Below are 18,196 nucleotides of genomic sequence, written 5' to 3'. Positions count from 1 at the left end.
ACCTGTCCCTCCTTTTCTGTCTCTCAAGTGTCCCTCCCTCCCTGTCTCTCACCTGTCCCTCCCTGCCGCTCCCTCTCTGTCTCGCACCTGTCCCTACCTGTCCCTCCCTCTCTGTCTCTCACCTGTCCCTACCTCTCGGTCTCCCACCTGTCCATCCCACTCCGTCTCCCACCTGTCCCTCCCTCTCTGTCTCTCACCTGTCCCTCCCTCTCTGACTCTCTCCTCTCCCTCCCTCTCTGTCTCTCTCCTGTCCCTCCCTCTCTGTCTCTCACCTGTCCCTCCCTCTCTGTCTCTCTCCTCTCCCTCCCTCTCTGTCCCTCACCTGTTCCTCCTTGTCCCTCCCTCTCTGTCTCTCTCCTGTCCCTCCCTCTCTGTCTCTCACCTGTACAATCCTCTGTTTCTCACCTGTCCAATCCTCTCTGTTTCTCACCTGTTCCTCCCTGTCCCTCCCTCTCTGTCTCTCACCTGTCCCTCCCTCTCTGTCTCTCACCTGTGCCTCCCTGTCCTAGCCTCTCTGTCTCTCACCTGTTCCTCCCTGTCCCTCCCTCTCTGTCTCTCACCTGTCCCTCCCTCTCTGTCTCTCACCTGTGCCTCCCTGTCCCTCCCTCTCTGTCTCTCACCTGTCCCTCCCTCTCTGTCTCTCACCTGTCCCTCCCTCTCTATCTCTCACCTGTCCCTCCCTCTCCGTCTCTCACCTGTCCCTCCCTCTCCGTCTCTCACCTGTCCAATCCTCTCTGTCTCTCACCTGTCCCACCCTCTCGGTCTCTCACCTGTCCCTCGCTCTCTGTCTCTCACCTGTCCCTCCCCTGTCCCACCCTCTCTGTCTCTCACCTGTCCCTCCCTGTCTGTCTCTCTCTTGTCCCTCCGTCTCTGTCTCTCCCTTGACCCTCCCTCTCTGTCTCTCACCTGTTCCTCCCTGTCCCTCCCTCTCTGTCTCTCACCTGTCCCTCCCTCTCTGTCTCTCACCTGTCCAATCCTCTCTGTCTCTCACCTGTCCCTCCCTCTCTGTCTCTCACCTGTCCCGACCTGTCCCTCCGTCTCTGTCTCTCACCTGTCTCTCCCTCTCTGTATCTCACCTGTCCCGACCTGTCCCTCCATCTCTGTCTCTCACCTGTCTCTCCCTCTCTATCTCTCCTGTCTCTCCCTGTCCCTCCCTCTCTCTCACTCTCACCTGTCCGTCCCTCTCCGTCTCTCTCCTGTCCCACCCTCTCTGTCTCTCACCTGTCCCTCCTTGTCCCTCCCTCTCTGTCCCTCCCTGTCCCGCCCTCTCTGTCTCTCACCTGTCCCTCCCTCTCTGTCTCTCACCTGTCCCTCCCAGTCCCTCCCTCTCTGTCTCTCACCTGTCCCTCTTGGTCTTTCACCTGTCCCTCTCTATGTCTCACCTGTCCCTCCCTGTCCCTCCCTATTTCTCACCTATCCCTCGCTCTCTATCTCTCACCTGTCCCTCCCTCTCTGTCTCTCACCAGTCCCTCACTGTCTGTCCCTCCCTGTGCATCCCTCTCTCTCACTCTCACCTGTCCGTCCCTCTCCGTCTCTCTCCTGTCCCACCCTCTCTGTCTCTCACCTGTCCCTCCCTCTCTGTCCCTCCCTGTCCCGCCCTCTCTGTCTCTCACCTGTCCCTCCCTCTCTGTCTCTCACCTGCCCCTCCCAATCCCTCCCTCTCTGTCTCTCACCTGTCCCTCTTGGTCTTTCACCTGTCCCTCTCTATGTCTCACCTGTCCCTCCCAGACCCTCCCTATTTCTCACCTATCCCTCGCTCTCTATCTCTCACCTGTCCCTCCTGTCTCTCACCTGTCCCTCCCTCTCTGTCTCTCACCTGTCCCTCCCTGTCCCACCCTCCCTGTCTCTCACCTGTCCCACCCTCCCTTTCTCTCACCTGTCCCTCCCTCCCTTTCTCTCACCTGTCCCTCCCTCTCTGTCTCTCACCTGACCCGCCCTGTCCCTCCCTCTTTGTCTCTGTCCTGTCCCTCCCTCTCTCTCACCTGTCCCTCCCTTTCCGTCTCTCACCTGCCCCTCTCTGTCCCTTCCTCTTAGTCTCTCACCTGTCCCTCCCTGTCCCTCCCTCTCTGTCTCTCACCTGTCCCTCCCTCTCTGTCTCTCACCTGCCCCTCCCTTCCCTCCCCCTATATCGCTCAACTGTCCCTCCCTCTCTGTCTCTCACCTGTCCCTCCCTCTCTATCTCTCACCTGACCCGCCCTGTCCCTCCCTCTCTGTCTCTGTCCTGTCCCTCCCTCTCCCTCCCTCTCTCTCACCTGTCCCTCCCTTTCCGTCTCTCACCTGTCCCTCTCTGTCCCTCCCTCTGTGTCTCTCACCTGTCCCTCCCAGTCCCTCCCTCTCTGTCTCTCACATGTCCCTCCCTCTCTGTCTCTCTCCTGTCCCTCCCTGTCTCTCTCCTGTCCCTCCCTCTCTGTCTCTCTCCTGTGTCTCCCTCTCTGTCTCTCACCTGTTCCTCCCTGTCTCTCTCCTGTCCCTCCCTCGCTGTCTCTCACCTGTCCCACCCTCTCTGTCTCTCACCTGTCCCACCCTCTCTGTCCCTCACCTGTCCCTCCCTGTGCATCCCTCTCTATCTCTCACCTGTCGCTCCCTGTCCCTCCCTCTCTGTCTCTCACCTGTCCATCTCTCTCCTGTCCCTCCCTCTCCCTCCCTCTCTGTCTCTCACCTGTCCCTCCCTCTCTGTCTCTCACCTGTCCCTCCCTTCCCTCCCCCTATATCGCTCACCTGACCCTCCCTCTCTGTCTCTCACCTGCCCCTCCCTCTCTGTCTCTCACCTGTCCCTCCCTCTGTGTCTCTCACCTGTCCCTCCCAGTCCCTCCCTCTCTGTCTCTCACCTGTACCTCCCAGTCCCTCCCTCTCTGTCTCTCACATGTCGCTCCCTGTCCCTCCCTCTCTGTCTCTCACCTGTCCATCCCTCTCTGTCTCTCACCTGTCCCTCCCACTCTGTCTCTCACCTGTCCAATCCTCTCTGTCTCTCACCTGTCCAATCCTCTCTGTCTCTCACCTGTCCCTCCCACTCTGTCTCTCACCTGTCCAATCTTCTCTGTCTCTCACCTGTCCAATCCTCTCTGTCTCTCACCTGTCCAATCCTCTCTGTCTCTCACCTGTCCCTCCCTGTCCATCCCTTCCTGTCCCTGCCTGTGCATCCCTCTCTGTCTCTCACCTGTCCCTCCCTCTCTGTCTCTCACCTGTCCCTCCCTCTCTGTCTCTCACCTGTCCCTCCCTGTCCCTCCCTGTGTGTCTCTCACCTGTCCCTCCCAGTCCCTCCCTCTCTGTCTCTGTCTCTCACCTGCCCCTCCCTCTCTGTCTCTCACCTGTCCCGCTCTGTCCCACCCTCCCTGTCTCTCACCTGAACCTCCCTGTTCCTCCCTCTCTGTCTCTCACCTGTCCCTCCCTCTCTGTCTCTCACCTGTCCCTCCCTGTCCGTCTCTCTCCTGTCCCACCCTCTGCCTCCCTCTCTGTCTCTCTCCTGTCCCTCCCTCTCCTTCCCTCGCTTTCTCTCACCTCTCCCTCCCTCTCTGTCTCTCACCTGTCCCTCCCTGTCTCTCCCTCTGTCTCTCACCTGTCCCTCCCTCTCGGTCTCTCACCTGTCCCTCCCTTCCCTCCCCCTATATCGCTCACCTGTCCCTCCCTCTCTGTCTCTCACCTGTCCCTCCCTTCCCTCCCCCTATATCGCTCACCTGTCCCTCCCTGTCCATCCCTCTCTGTCTCTCACCTGTGCCACCCTGTCCCTCCCTCTCCGTCTCACACCTGTCCCTCCCACTCTGTCTCTCACCTGTCCCTCCCTCTCAGTCTCTCACCTGTCCAATCCTCTCTGTCTCTCACCTGTGCCTCCCTCTCTGTCTCTCACCTGTCCCTCCCTGTCTGTCTCTCTCCTCTCCCTCCCTCTCTGTCTCTCACCTGTCCCTCCCTCTCTGTCTCTCACCTGTTCTTCCCTGTCCCTCCCTCTCTGTCTCTCACCTGTCCCTCCCTCTCTGTCTCTCACCTGTCCAATCCTCTCTGTCTCTCACCTGTCCCTCCCTCTCTGTCTCTCACCTGTCCCGACCTGTCCCTCCGTCTCTGTCTCTCACCTGTCTCTCCCTCTCTGTATCTCACCTGTCCCGACCTGTCCCTCCGTCTCTGTCTCTCACCTGTCTCTCCCTCTCTATCTCTCCTGTCTCTCCCTGTCCCTCCCACTCTCTCTATCTCTCACCTGTCCCTCCCTCCCTCTCTATCTCTCCTGTCTCTCCCTGTCCCTCCCGCTCTCTCTATCTCTCACCTGTCCCTCCCTCCCTCTCTATCTCTCCTGTCTCTCCCTGTCCCTCCCTCTCTGTCTCTCACTTGTCCCTCCCTCTCGATCTCTCACCTGTCCCTCCCTCTCGATCTCTCACCTGTCCCTCCCTGTCCCTCCCTCCCTGTCTCTCTCCTGTGCCACCCTCCCTGTCTCTCACCTGTCCCTCACTCTCTGTCTCTCTCCTGTGCCACCCTCTCTGTCTCTCACCTGTCACTCCCTCCCTGTCTCTCACCTGTCACTCCCTGTCGCTCCCTCTCTGTCTCTCACCTGTCCCTCCCTGTCCCTCCCTCTCAGTATCTCACCTGTCCCGACCTGTCCCTCCGTCTCTGTCTCTCACCTGTCTCTCCCTCTTTGTATCTCACCAGTCCCTCCCTGTCCCTCCCGCCCTCTCTATCTCTCACCTGTCCCTCCGTCCCTCTCTATCTCTCCTGTCTCTCACTTGTCCCTCCCTCTCTGTCTCTCACCTGTCCCTCCCTCTCTGTCTCTCACCTGTCCCTCCCTGTCCCTCCCTGTGTGTCTCTCACCTGTCCCTCCCAGTCCCTCCCTCTCTGTCTCTGTCTCTCACCTGCCCCTCCCTCTCTGTCTCTCACCTGTCCCGCTCTGTCCCACCCTCCCTGTCTCTCACCTGAACCTCCCTGTTCCTCCCTCTCTGTCTCTCACCTGTCCCTCCCTCTCTGTCTCTCACCTGTCCCTCCCTGTCCGTCTCTCTCCTGTCCCACCCTCTGCCTCCCTCTCTGTCTCTCTCCTGTCCCTCCCTCTCCTTCCCTCGCTTTCTCTCACCTCTCCCTCCCTCTCCTTCCCTCGCTTTCTCTCACCTCTCCCTCCCTCTCTGTCTCTCACCTGTCCCTCCCTGTCTCTCCCTCTGTCTCTCACCTGTCCCTCCCTCTCGGTCTCTCACCTGTCCCTCCCTTCCCTCCCCCTATATCGCTCACCTGTCCCTCCCTCTCTGTCTCTCACCTGTCCCTCCCTTCCCTCCCCCTATATCGCTCACCTGTCCCTCCCTCTGTGTCTCTCACCTGTCCCTCCCTGTCCATCCCTCTCTGTCTCTCACCTGTGCCACCCTGTCCCTCCCTCTCCGTCTCACACCTGTCCCTCCCACTCTGTCTCTCACCTGTCCCTCCCTCTCAGTCTCTCACCTGTCCAATCCTCTCTGTCTCTCACCTGTGCCTCCCTCTCTGTCTCTCACCTGTCCCTCCCTGTCTGTCTCTCTCCTCTCCCTCCCTCTCTGTCTCTCACCTGTCCCTCCCTCTCTGTCTCTCACCTGTTCTTCCCTGTCCCTCCCTCTCTGTCTCTCACCTGTCCCTCCCTCTCTGTCTCTCACCTGTCCAATCCTCTCTGTCTCTCACCTGTCCCTCCCTCTCTGTCTCTCACCTGTCCCGACCTGTCCCTCCGTCTCTGTCTCTCACCTGTCTCTTTCCTCTCTGTATCTCACCTGTCCCGACCTGTCCCTCCGTCTCTGTCTCTCACCTGTCTCTCCCTCTCTATCTCTCCTGTCTCTCCCTGTCCCTCCCACTCTCTCTATCTCTCACCTGTCCCTCCCTCCCTCTCTATCTCTCCTGTCTCTCCCTGTCCCTCCCGCTCTATCTCTCACCTGTCCCTCCCTCCCTCTCTATCTCTCCTGTCTCTCCCTGTCCCTCCCTATCTGTCTCTCACTTGTCCCTCCCTCTCGATCTCTCACCTGTCCCTCCCTCTCGATCTCTCACCTGTCCCTCCCTGTCCCTCCCTCCCTGTCTCTCTCCTGTGCCACCCTCCCTGTCTCTCACCTGTCCCTCACTCTCTGTCTCTCTCCTGTGCCACCCTCTCTGTCTCTCACCTGTCACTCCCTCCCTGTCTCTCACCTGTCACTCCCTGTCGCTCCCTCTCTGTCTCTCACCTGTCCCTCCCTGTCCCTCCCTCTCAGTATCTCACCTGTCCCGACCTGTCCCTCCGTCTCTGTCTCTCACCTGTCTCTCCCTCTTTGTATCTCACCAGTCCCTCCCTGTCCCTCCCGCCCTCTCTATCTCTCACCTGTCCCTCCGTCCCTCTCTATCTCTCCTGTCTCTCACTTGTCCCTCCCTCTCTGTCTCTCACTTGTCCCTCCCTCTCGATCTCTCACCTGTCCCTCCCTCTCGATCTCTCACCTGTCCCTCCCTGTCCCTCCCTCCCTGCCTCTCACCTGTCCCTCCCTCTCTGTCTCTCACCTGTCCCTCCCAGTCCCTCCCTCTCTGTCTCTCACCTGTCCCTCTTGATCTTTCACCTGTCCCTCTCTATGTCTCACCTGTCCCTCCCTGATCCTCCCTATTTCTCACCAATCCCTCGCTCTCTATCTCTCACCTGTCCCTCCCTGTCTCTCACCTGTCACTCCCTCTCTGTCTCTCACCTGTCCCTCCCTGTCCCTCCCTCTCTGTCTCTCACGTGTTCCTCCCTCTCTGTCTCTCACCTGTCCCTCCCTGTCCTACCCTCCCTGTCTCTCACCTGTCCCTCCCTCCCTTTCTCTCACCTGTCAATCCCTCTCTGTCCCTCACCTGTCCCTCCCTGTGCATCCCTCTCTCTCCCTCTCACCTGTCCCTCCCTCTCTATCTCTCACCTGTCCCTCCCTGTCCCTCCCTCTCTGTCTCTCACCTCTCCCTCCCTGTCCGTCTCTCTCCTCTCCCTCCCTCTCCCTCCCTCTCTTTCTCTCACCTGTCCCTCCCTCTCTGTCTCTCACCTGTGCCTCCCGGTCCATCCCACTCTGTCTTTCACCTGTGCCTCCCTCCCTATCTCTCACCTGTCCCTCCTGTCTCTCACCTGTCCCTGCCTCTCTGTCTCTCACCTGTCCCTCCCTCTCTGTCTCTCACCAGTCCCTCACTGTCTGTCCCTCCCTGTGCATCCCTCTCTCTCACTCTCACCTGTCCGTCCCTCTCCGTCTCTCTCCTGTCCCACCCTCTCTGTCTCTCACCTGTCCCTCCTTGTCCCTCCCTCTCTGTCCCTCCCTGTCCCGCCCTCTCTGTCTCTCACCTGTCCCTCCCTCTCTGTCTCCCACCTGTCCCTCCCTGTCCCTCCCTCTCTGTCTCTCACGTGTTCCTCCCTCTCTGTTTCTCACCTGCCCCTTCCTGTCCCACCCTCCCAGTCTCTCACCTGTCCCACCCTCCCTTTCTCTCACCTGTCCCTCCCTCTCTTTCTCTCACCTGTCCCTCCCTCTCTGTCTCTCACCTGACCCTCCCTGTCCCTCCCTCTCTGTCTCTGTCCTGTCCCTCCCTCTCTCTCACCTGTCCCTCCCTTTCCGTCTCTCACCTGTCCCTCTCTGTCCCTTCCTCTTAGTCTCTCACCTGTCCCTCCCTGTCCCTCCCTCTCTGTCTCTCACCTGTCCCTCCCTCTCTGTCTCTCACCTGCCCCTCCCTTCCCTCCCCCTATATCGCTCACCTGTCCCTCCCTCTCTGTCTCTCACCTGCCCCACCCTCTCTGGCTCTCACCTGTCCCTCCCTCTCTGGCTCTCACCTGTCTCTCCCGGTCCCTCCCTCTCTGTCTCTCACATGTCCCTCCCTGTCCCTCCCTCTCTGTCTCTCACCTGTCCCTCCCTGTCCATCCCTTCCTGTCCCTCCCTGTGCATCCCTCTCTGTCTCTCACCTGTCCCTCCCTGTCCCTCCCTCTCTGTCTCTCACCTGTCCCTCCCTCTCTGTCTCTCACCTGAACCTCCCTGTCCCTCCCTCTCTGTCTCTCACCTGTCCATCCCTCTCTGTCCCTCACCTGTCCCTCCCTGTGCATCCCCCTCTCTCTCTCTCACCTGTCCCTCCCTGTCCGTCTCTCTCCTGTCCCACCCTCTCCCTCCCTCTCTGTCTCTCTCCTGTCCCTCCCTCTCCTTCCCTCGCTTTCTCTCACCTGCCCCTCCCTCTCTGTCTCTCACCTGTCCCTCTCTGTCCCTCCCTCTGTGTCTCTCACCTGTCCCTCCCAGTCCCTCCCTCTCTGTCTCTGTCTCTCACCTGTCCCTCCCTCTCTGTCTCTCACCTGTGCCACCCTGTCCCTCCCTCCCTGTCTCTCACCTGAACCTCCCTCTCTGTCTCTCTCTTGTCCCTCCCTGTCTGTCTCTCACCTGTCCCTCCCTCTCTGTCTCTCACCTGCCCCTCCCTCTCTGTCTCTCACCTGTCCCGCTCTGTCCCACCCTCCCTGTCTCTCACCTGAACCTCCCTCTCTGTCTCTCACCTGTCCCTCCCCGTCTCTCCCTCTGTCTCTCCCTCTGTCTCTCACCTGTCCCTCCCTTACCTCCCCCTATATCGCTCACCTGTCTCTTCCTCTCTGTCTCTCACCTGTCCCTCTCTGTCCCTCCCTCTGTGTCTCTCACCTGTCCCTCCCTGCCCATCCCTCTCTATCTCTCACCTGTCCCTCCCTCCCTCTCTATCTCTCCTGTCTCTCCCTGTCCCTCCCTCTCGATCTCTCACTTGTCCCTCCCTCTCGATCTCTCACCTGTCCCTCCCTGCCTCTCACCTGTCCCTCCCTGTCCATCCCTCTCGCTCTCTCTCACCTGTCCCTCCCTCTCTGTCTCTCACCTGTCCCTCCCTGTCCCTGCCTCCCTGTCTCTCTCCTGTGCCACCCTCCCTGTCTCTCACCTGTCCCTCCCTGTCCCTCACTCTCTGTCTCTCTCCTGTCCCACCCTCTCTGTCTCTCTCCTGTCACTCCGTCCCTGTCACTCACCTGTCACTCCCTCCCTGTCTCTCACCTGTCACTCCCTGTCGCTACCTCTCTGTCTCTCACCTGTCCCTACCTGTCCCTCCCCCTCTATGTGTCTCACCTGTCCCTCCCGCTCGGTCGCTCACCAGTCCCTCCCTGTCCCTACCTCTCTGTCTCTCACCTGTCCCTCTGTCTCTCACCTGTCCCTCCTTCTCTATCTCTCACCTGTCCCTCCCTGTCCCTCCCTCTCAGTATCTCACCTGTCCCGACCTGTCCCTCCGTCTCTGTCTCTCACCTGTCTCTCCCTCTTTGTATCTCACCAGTCCCTCCCTGTCCCTCCCGCCCTCTCTATCTCTCACCTGTCCCTCCGTCCCTCTCTATCTCTCCTGTCTCTCACTTGTCCCTCCCTCTCTGTCTCTCACTTGTCCCTCCCTCTCGATCTCTCACCTGTCCCTCCCTCTCGATCTCTCACCTGTCCCTCCCTCTCGATCTCTCACCTGTCCCTCCCGACCTCTCACCTTTCCCTCCCTGTCCCTCCCTCCCTGCCTCTCACCTGTCCCTCCCTCTCTGTCTCTCACCTGTCCCTCCCAGTCCCTCCCTCTCTGTCTCTCACCTGTCCCTCTTGGTCTTTCACCTGTCCCTCTCTATGTCTCACCTGTCCCTCTCTGATCCTCCCTATTTCTCACCTATCCCTCGCTCTCTATCTCTCACCTGTCCCTCCCTATCTCTCACCTGTCCCTCCTGTCTCTCACCTGTCACTCCCTCTCTGTCTCTCACCTGTCCCTCCCTGTCCCTCCCTCTCTGTCTCTCACGTGTTCCTCCCTCTCTGTCTCTCACCTGTCCCTCCCTGTCCCACCCTCCCTGTCTCTCACCTGTCCCTCCCTCCCTTTCTCTCACCTGTCAATCCCTCTCTGTCCCTCACCTGTCCCTCCCTGTGCATCCCTCTCTCTCCCTCTCACCTGTCCCTCCCTCTCTGTCCCTCACCTGTTCCTCCTTGTCCCTCCCTCTCGATCTCTCACCTGTCCCTCCCTCTCGATCTCTCACCTGTCCCTCCCTGCCTCTCACCTGTCCCTCCCTGTCCATCCCTCTCGCTCTCTCTCACCTGTCCCTCCCTCTCTGTCTCTCACCTGTCCCTCCCTGTCCCTCCCTCCCTGTCTCTCTCCTGTGCCACCCTCCCTGTCTCTCACCTGTCCCTCCCTGTCCCTCACTCTCTGTCTCTCTCCTGTGCCACCCTCTCTGTCTCTCTCCTGTGCCACCCTCCCTGTCTCTCTCCTGTGCCACCCTCCCTGTCTCTCTCCTGTCCCTCCCTCTCTGTCTCTCTCCTGTCCCTCCCTCTCTGTCTCTCTCCTGTCCCTCCCTCTCTGTCTCTCTCCTGTCCCTCCATCTCTATCTCTCACCTGTCCCTCCCTCTCTGTCTCTCTCCTGTCCCTCCCTCTCTGTCTCTCACCTGTCCCTCCATCTCTATCTCTCACCTGTCCCTCCCTACCTCTCTATCTCTCCTGTCTCTCCCTGTCCCTCCCTCCCTGTCACTCACTTGTCCCTCCCTCTCGATCTCTCACCTGTCCCACCCTCTCGATCTCTCACCTATCCCTCCCGACCTCTCACCTGTCCCTCCCGGTCCCTCCCTGTCCCTCCCTCCCTGCCTCTCACCTGTCCCTCCCTCTCTCTCTCTCTCACCTGTCCCTCCCTTTCTGTCTCTCAAGTGTCCCTCCCTCCCTGTCTCTCACCTGTCCCTCCCTGCCGCTCCCTCTCTGTCTATCACCTGTCCCTACCTGTCCCTCCCTCTCTGTCTCTCACCTGTCCCTCCCTCTCTGACTCTCTCCTCTCCCTCCCTCTCTGTCTCTCTCCTGTCCCGCCCTCTCTGTCTCTCACCTGTCCCTCCCTCTCTGTCTCTCACCTGTCCCTCCCTCTCTGTCTCTCTCCTCTCCCTCCCTCTCTGTCCCTCACCTGTTCCTCCTTGTCCCTCCCTCTCTGTCTCTCACCTGTACAATCCTCTGTTTCTCACCTGTCCAATCCTCTCTGTTTCTCACCTGTTCCTCCCTGTCCCTCCCTCTCTGTCTCTCACCTGTCCCTCCCTCTCTGTCTCTCACCTGTGCCTCCCTGTCCTAGCCTCTCTGTCTCTCACCTGTCCCTCCCTCTCTGTCTCTCACCTGTTCCTCCCTGTCCCTCCCTCTCTGTCTCTCACCTGTCCCTCCCTCTCTGTCTCTCACCTGTGCCTCCCTGTCCCTCCCTCTCTGTCTCTCACCTGTCCCTCCCTCTCTGTCTCTCACCTGTCCCTCCCTCTCTATCTCTCACCTGTCCCTCCCTCTCCGTCTCTCACCTGTCCCTCCATCTCCGTCTCTCACCTGTCCAATCCTCTCTGTCTCTCACCTGTCCCACCCTCTCGGTCTCTCACCTGTCCCTCGCTCTCTGTCTCTCACCTGTCCCTCCCTGTCTGTCTCTCTCTTGTCCCTCCGTCTCTGTCTCTCCCTTGACCCTCCCTCTCTGTCTCTCACCTGTCCCGACCTGTCCCTCCGTCTCTGTCTCTCACCTGTCTCTCCCTCTCTGTATCTCACCTGTCCCGACCTGTCCCTCCATCTCTGTCTCTCACCTGTCTCTCCCTCTCTATCTCTCCTGTCTCTCCCTGTCCCTCCCGCTCTCTCTATCTCTCACCTGTCCCTCCCTCCCTCTCTATCTCTCCTGTCTCTCCCTGTCCCTCCCTCTCTGTCTCTCACTTGTCCCTCCCTCTCGATCTCTCACCTGTCCCTCCTTCTCGATCTCTCACCTGTCCCTCCCGACCTCTCACCTGTCCCTCCCTGTCCATCCCTCTCGCTCTCTCTCACCTGTCCCTCCCTCTCTGTCTCTCACCTGTGCCACCCTCCCTGTCTCTCACCTGTCCCTCCCTGTCCCTCACTCTCTGTCTCTCTCCTGTCCCACCCTCTCTGTCTCTCTCCTGTGCCACCCTCTCTGTCTCTCTCCTGTGCCACCGTCTCTGTCTCTCACCTGTCACTCCCTCCCTGTCTCTCACCTGTCCCTCCCAGTCCCTCCCTCTCTGTCTCTGTCTCTCACCTGTCCCTCCCTCTCTGTCTCTCACCTGTGCCACCCTGTCCCTCCCTCTCTGTCTCTCTCTTGTCCCTCCCTGTCTGTCTCTCACCTGTCCCTCCCTGTCTGTCTCTCACCTGTCCCTCCCTCTCTGTCTCTCACCTGCCCCTCCCTCTCTGTCTCTCACCTGTCCCGCTCTGTCCCACCCTCCCTGTCTCTCACCTGAACCTCCCTCTCTGTCTCTCACCTGTCCCTCCCTCTCTGTCTCTCTCCTGTCCCGCCCTCTCCTTCCCTCGCTTTCTCACACCTCTCCCTCCCTCTCTGTCTCTCACTTGTCCCTCCCTGTCTCTCCCTCTGTCTCTCCCTCTGTCTCTCACCTGTCCCTCCCTCTCTGTCTCTCACCTGTCCCTCCCTTCCCTCCCCCTATATCGCTCACCTGTCTCTCCCTCTCTGTCTCTCACCTGTCCCTCTCTGTCCCTCCCTCTGTGTCTCTCACCTGTCCCTCCCTGCCCATCCCTCTCTATCTCTCACCTGTCCCTCCCTCCCTCTCTATCTCTCCTGTCTCTCCCTGTCCCTCCCTCTCGATCTCTCACTTGTCCCTCCCTCTCGATCTCTCACCTGTCCCTCCCTCTCGATCTCTCACCTGTCCCTCCCTGCCTCTCACCTGTCCCTCCCTGTCCCTCACTCTCTGTCTCTCTCCTGTGCCACCCTCCCTGTCTCTCACCTGTCCCTCCCTGTCCCTCACTCTCTGTCTCTCTCCCGTCCCTCCCTCTCTGTCTCTCTCCTGTCCCTCCCTCTCTGTCTCTCTCCTGTCCCTCCATCTCTGTCTCTCACCTGTCCCTCCATCTCTGTCTCTCACCTGTCCCTCCATCTCTGTCTCTCACCTGTCCCTCCATCTCTGTCTCTCACCTGTCCCTCCATCTCTGTCTCTCACATGTCCATCCCTACCTCTCTATCTCTCCTGACTCTCCCTGTCCCTCCCTCCCTGTCACTCACTTGTCCCTCCCTCTCGATCTCTCACCTGTCCCACCCTCTCGATCTCTCACCTATCCCTCCCGACCTCTCACCTGTCCCTCCCTGTCCCTCCCTGTCCCTCACTCCCTGCCTCTCACCTGTCCCTCCCTCTCTCTCTCTCTCACCTGTCCCTCCCTTTCTGTCTCTCAAGTGTCCCTCCCTCCCTGTCTCTCACCTGTCCCTCCCTGCCGCTCCCTCTCTGTCTCTCACCTGCCCCTACCTGTCCCTCCCTCTCTGTCTCTCACCTGTCCCTACCTCTCGGTCTCCCACCTGTCCATCCCACTCCGTCTCCCACCTGTCCCTCCCTGTCCCTCCCTCTCTGTCTCTCACCTGTCCCTCCCTCTCTGTCTCTCTCCTCTCCCTCCCTCTCTGTCCCTCACCTGTTCCTCCTTCTCCCTCCCTCTCGATCTCTCACCTGTCCCTCCCTCTCGATCTCTCACCTGTCCCTCCCTGCCTCTCACCTGTCCCTCCCTGTCCATCTCTCTCGCTCTCTCTCACCTGTCCCTCCCTCTCTGTCTCTCACCTGTCCCTCCCTGTCCCTCACTCTCTGTCTCTCTCCTGTCCCACCCTCTCTGTCTCTCTCCTGTGCCTCCCTCTCTGTCTCTCATCTGTCACTCCCTCCCTGTCTCTCACCTGTCACTCCCTCCCTGTCTCTCACCTGTCACTCCCTGTCGCTCCCTCTCTGTCTCTCACCTGTCCCTACCTGTCCCTCCCCCTCTATGTGTCTCACCTGTCCCTCCCTCTCTGATTCTCTCCTCTCCCTCCCTCTCTGACTCTCTCCTCTCCCTCCCTCTCTGTCTCTCTCCTGTCCCTCCCTCTCTGTCTCTCTCCTGTCCCTCCCTCTCTGTCTCTCTCCTCTCCCTCCCTCTCTGTCCCTCACCTGTTCCTCCTTGTCCCTCCCTCTCTGTCTCTCTCCTGTCCCTCCCTCTCTGTCTCTCACCTGTACAATCCTCTGTTTCTCACCTGTCCAATCCTCTCTGTTTCTCACCTGTTCCTCCCTGTCCCTCCCTCTCTGTCTCTCACCTGTCCCTCCCTCTCTGTCTCTCACCTGTGCCTCCCTGTCCTATCCTCTCTGTCTCTCACCTGTTCCTCCCTGTCCCTCCCTCTCTGTCTCTCACCTGTCCCTCCCTCTCTGTCTCTCACCTGTTCCTCCCTGTCCCTCCCTCTCTGTCTCTCACCTGTCCCTCCCTCTCTGTCTCTCACCTGTCCCTCCCTCTCTATCTCTCACCTGTCCCTCCCTCTCCGTCTCTCACCTGTCCCTCCCACTCTGTCTCTCACCTGTCCAATCCTCTCTGTCTCTCACCTGTCCCACCCTCTCGGTCTCTCACCTGTCCCTCGCTCTCTGTCTCTCACCTGTCCCTCCCTGTCCCTCTCCTGTCCCACCCTCTCTGCCTCTCACCTGTCCCTCCCTGTCTGTCTCTCTCTTGTCTCTCCGTCTCTGTCTCTCCCTTGACCCTCCCTCTCTGTCTCTCACCTGTTCCTCCCTGTCCCTCCCTCTCTGTCTCTCACCTGTCCCTCCCTCTCTGTCTCTCACCTGTCCAATCCTCTCTGTCTCTCACCTGTCCCTCCCTCTCTGTCTCTCACCTGTCCCTCCATCTCTGTCTCTCACCTGTCTCTCCCTCTCTATCTCTCCTGTCTCTCCCTGTCCCTCCCGCTCTCTCTATCTCTCACCTGTCCCTCCCTCCCTCTCTATCTCTCCTGTCTCTCCCTGTCCCTCCCTCTCTGTCTCTCACTTGTCCCTCCCTCTCGCTCTCTCTCACCTGTCCCTCCCTCTCTGTCTCTCACCCGTGCCTCCCTGTCCCTCCCTCCCTGTCTCTCTCCTGTGCCACCCTCCCTGTCTCTCACCTGTCCCTCCCTGTCCCTCACTCTCTGTCTCTCTCCTGTGCCACCCTCTCTGTCTCTCTCCTGTGCCACCCTCTCTGTCTCTCTCCTGTGCCACCCTCTCTGTCTCTCACCTGTCACTCCCTGTCGCTCCCTCTCTGTCTCTCACCTGTCCCTACCTGTCCCTCCCCCTCTATGTGTCTCACCTGTCCCTCCCGCTCGGTCGCTCACCAGTCCCTCCCTGTCCCTACCTCTCTGTCTCTCACCTGTCCCTCTGTCTCTCACCTGTCCCTCCTTCTCTATCTCTCACCTGTCCCTCCCTTACTGTCTCTCACCTGTCCCTCCCTCTCAGTATCTCACCTGTCCCGACCTGTCCCTCCGTCTCTGTCTCTCACCTGTCTCTCCCTCTTTGTATCTCACCAGTCCCTCCCTGTCCCTCCCGCCCTCTCTATCTCTCACCTGTCCCTCCGTCCCTCTCTATCTCTCCTGTCTCTCACTTGTCCCTCCCTCTCTGTCTCTCACTTGTCCCTCCCTCTCGATCTCTCACCTGTCCCTCCCGACCTCTCACCTTTCCCTCCCTGTCCCTCCCTCCCTGCCTCTCACCTGTCCCTCCCTCTCTGTCTCTCACCTGTCCCTCCCAGTCCCTCCCTCTCTGTCTCTCACCTGTCCCTCTTGGTCTTTCACCTGTCCCTCTCTATGTCTCACCTGTCCCTCCCTGATCCTCCCTATTTCTCACCTATCCCTCGCTCTCTATCTCTCACGTGTCCCTCCCTATCTCTCACCTGTCCCTCCTGTCTCTCACCTGTCACTCCCTCTCTGTCTCTCACCTGTCCCTCCCTGTCCCTCCCTCTCTGTCTCTCACGTGTTCCTCCCTCTCTGTCTCTCACCTGTCCCTCCCTGTCCCTCCCTCCCTGTCTCTCACCTGTCCCTCCCTCCCTTTCTCTCACCTGTCCCTCCCTCTCTGTCTCTCACCTGTCCCTCCCTGTGCATCCCTCTCCTGTCCGTCCCTCTCCCTTCCTCTCTTTCTCTCACCTGTCCCTCCCTCTCTGTCTCTCACCTGTGCCTCCCGGTCCATCCCACTCTGTCTTTCACCTGTGCCTCCCTCCCTATCTCTCACCTGTCCCTCCTGTCTCTCACCTGTCCCTCCCTCTCTGTCTCTCACCTGTGCCTCACTGTCTGTCCCTCCCTGTGCATCCCTCTCTCTCACTCTCACCTGTCCGTCCCTCTCCGTCTCTCACCTGTCCCTCCTTGTCCCTCCCTGTCCCGCCCTCTCTGTCTCTCACCTGTCCCTCCCTCTCTGTCTCTCACCTGTCTCTCCTGTCTCTCACCTGTCCCTCCCTCTCTGTCTCTCACCTGTCCCTCCCTGTCCCTCCCTCTCTGTCTCTCACGTGTTCCTCCCTCTCTGTTTCTCACCTGCACCTTCCTGTCCCACCCTCCCTGTCTCTCACCTGTCCCACCCTCCCTTTCTCTCACCTGTCCCTCCCTCTCTTTCTCTCACCTCTCCCTCCCTCTCTGTCTCTCACCTGACCCTCCCTGTCCCTCCCTCTCTGTCTCTGTCCTGTCCCTCCCTCTCTGTCTCTCACCTGTCCCTCCCTTTCCGTCTCTCACCTGTACCTCTCTGCCCCTTCCTCTTAGTCTCTCACTGTCCCTCCCTGTCCCTCTCTCTCTCTCTCTCACCTGTCCCTCCCTGTCCGTCTCTCTCTTGTCCCACCCTCTCCCTCCCTCTCTGTCTCTCTCCTGTCCCTCCCTCTCCTTCCCTCGCTTTCTCTCACCTCTCCCTCCCTCTCTGTCTCTCACCTGTCCCTCCCTGTCCCTCCCTCTGTCTCTCACCTGTCCCTCCCTTCCCTCCCCCTATATCGCTCACCTGCCCCTCTCTGTCCCTCCCTCTGTGTCTCTCACCTGTCCCTCCCAGTCCCTCCCTCTCTGTCTCTGTCTCTCACCTGTCCCTCCCTCTCTGTCTCTCACCTGTGCCACCCTGTCCCTCCCTCTCTGTCTCTCTCTTGTCCCTCCCTGTCTGTCTCTCACCTGTCCCTCCCTCTCTGTCTCTCACCTGCCCCTCCCTCTCTGTCTCTCACCTGCCCCTCCCTCTCTGTCTCTCACCTGTCCCGCTCTGTCCCACCCTCCCTGTCTCTCACCTGAACCTCCCTCTCTGTCTCTCACCTGTCCCTCCCTCTCTGTCTCTCTCCTGTCCCTCCCTCTCCTTCCCTCGCTTTCTCACACCTCTCCCTCCCTCTCTGTCTCTCACCTGTCCCTCCCTTCCCTCCCCCTATATCGCTCACCTGTCTCTCCCTCTCTGTCTCTCACCTGTCCCTCTCTGTCCATCCCTCTGTGTCTCTCACCTGTCCCTCCCTGCCCATCCCTCTCTATCTCTCACCTGTCCCTCCCTCCCTCTCTATCTCTCCTGTCTCTCCCTGTCCCTCCCTCTCAATCTCTCACTTGTCCCTCCCTCTTGATCTCTCACCTGTCCCTCCCTCTCGATCTCTCACCTGTCCCTCCCTGTCCATCCCTCTCGCTCTCTCTCACCTGTCCCTCCCTCTCTGTCTCTCACCTGTCCCTCCCTCCCTGTCTCTCTCCTGTCCCTCCCTCCCTGTCTCTCACCTGTCCCTCCCTGCCGCTCCCTCTCTGTCTCTCACCTGCCCCTACCTGTCCCTCCCTCTCTGTCTCTCACCTGTCCCTACCTCTCGGTCTCCCACCTGTCCATCCCACTCCGTCTCCCACCTGTCCCTCCCTGTCCCTCCCTCTCTGTCTCTCACCTGTCCCTCCCTCTCTGACTCTCTCCTCACCCTCCCTCTCTGTCTCTCACCTGTCCCTCCTTGTCCCTCCCTCTCGATCTCTCACCTGTCCCTCCCTGCCTCTCACCTGTCCCTCCCTGTCCATCCCTCTCGCTCTCTCTCACCTGTCCCTCCCTCTCTGTCTCTCACCTGTCCCTCCCTGTCCCTCCCTCCCTGTCTCTCTCCTGTGCCACCCTCCCTGTCTCTCACCTGTCCCTCCCTGTCCCTCACTCTCTGTCTCTCTCCTGTGCCACCCTCTCTGTCTCTCTCCTGTGCCACCCTCTCTGTCTCTCTCCTGTCCCTCCCTCTCTGTCTCTCTCCCGTCCCTCCATCTTTATCTCTCACCTGTCCCTCCATCTCTGTCTCTCACCTGTCCCTCCATTTCTATCTCTCACCTGTCCCTCCCTACCTCTCTATCTCTCCTGTCTCTCCCTGTCCCTCCCTCCCTGTCACTCACTTGTCCCTCCCTCTCGATCTCTCACCTGTCCCACCCTCTCGATCTCTCACCTATCCCTCCCGACCTCTCACCTGTCCCTCCCTGTCCCTCCCTGTCCCTCCCTCCCTGCCTCTCACCTGTCCCTCCCTCTCTCTCTCTCTCACCTGTCCCTCCCTTTCTGTCTCTCAAGTGTCCCTCCCTCCCTGTCTCTCACCTGTCCCTCCCTGCCGCTCCCTCTCTGTC

This window comes from Chiloscyllium punctatum, chromosome 49 (genome assembly GCF_047496795.1).
Source record: "Chiloscyllium punctatum isolate Juve2018m chromosome 49, sChiPun1.3, whole genome shotgun sequence".
Taxonomy (NCBI): Eukaryota; Metazoa; Chordata; class Chondrichthyes; order Orectolobiformes; family Hemiscylliidae; genus Chiloscyllium; species Chiloscyllium punctatum.
This window is presented reverse-complemented; position numbering follows the sequence as displayed.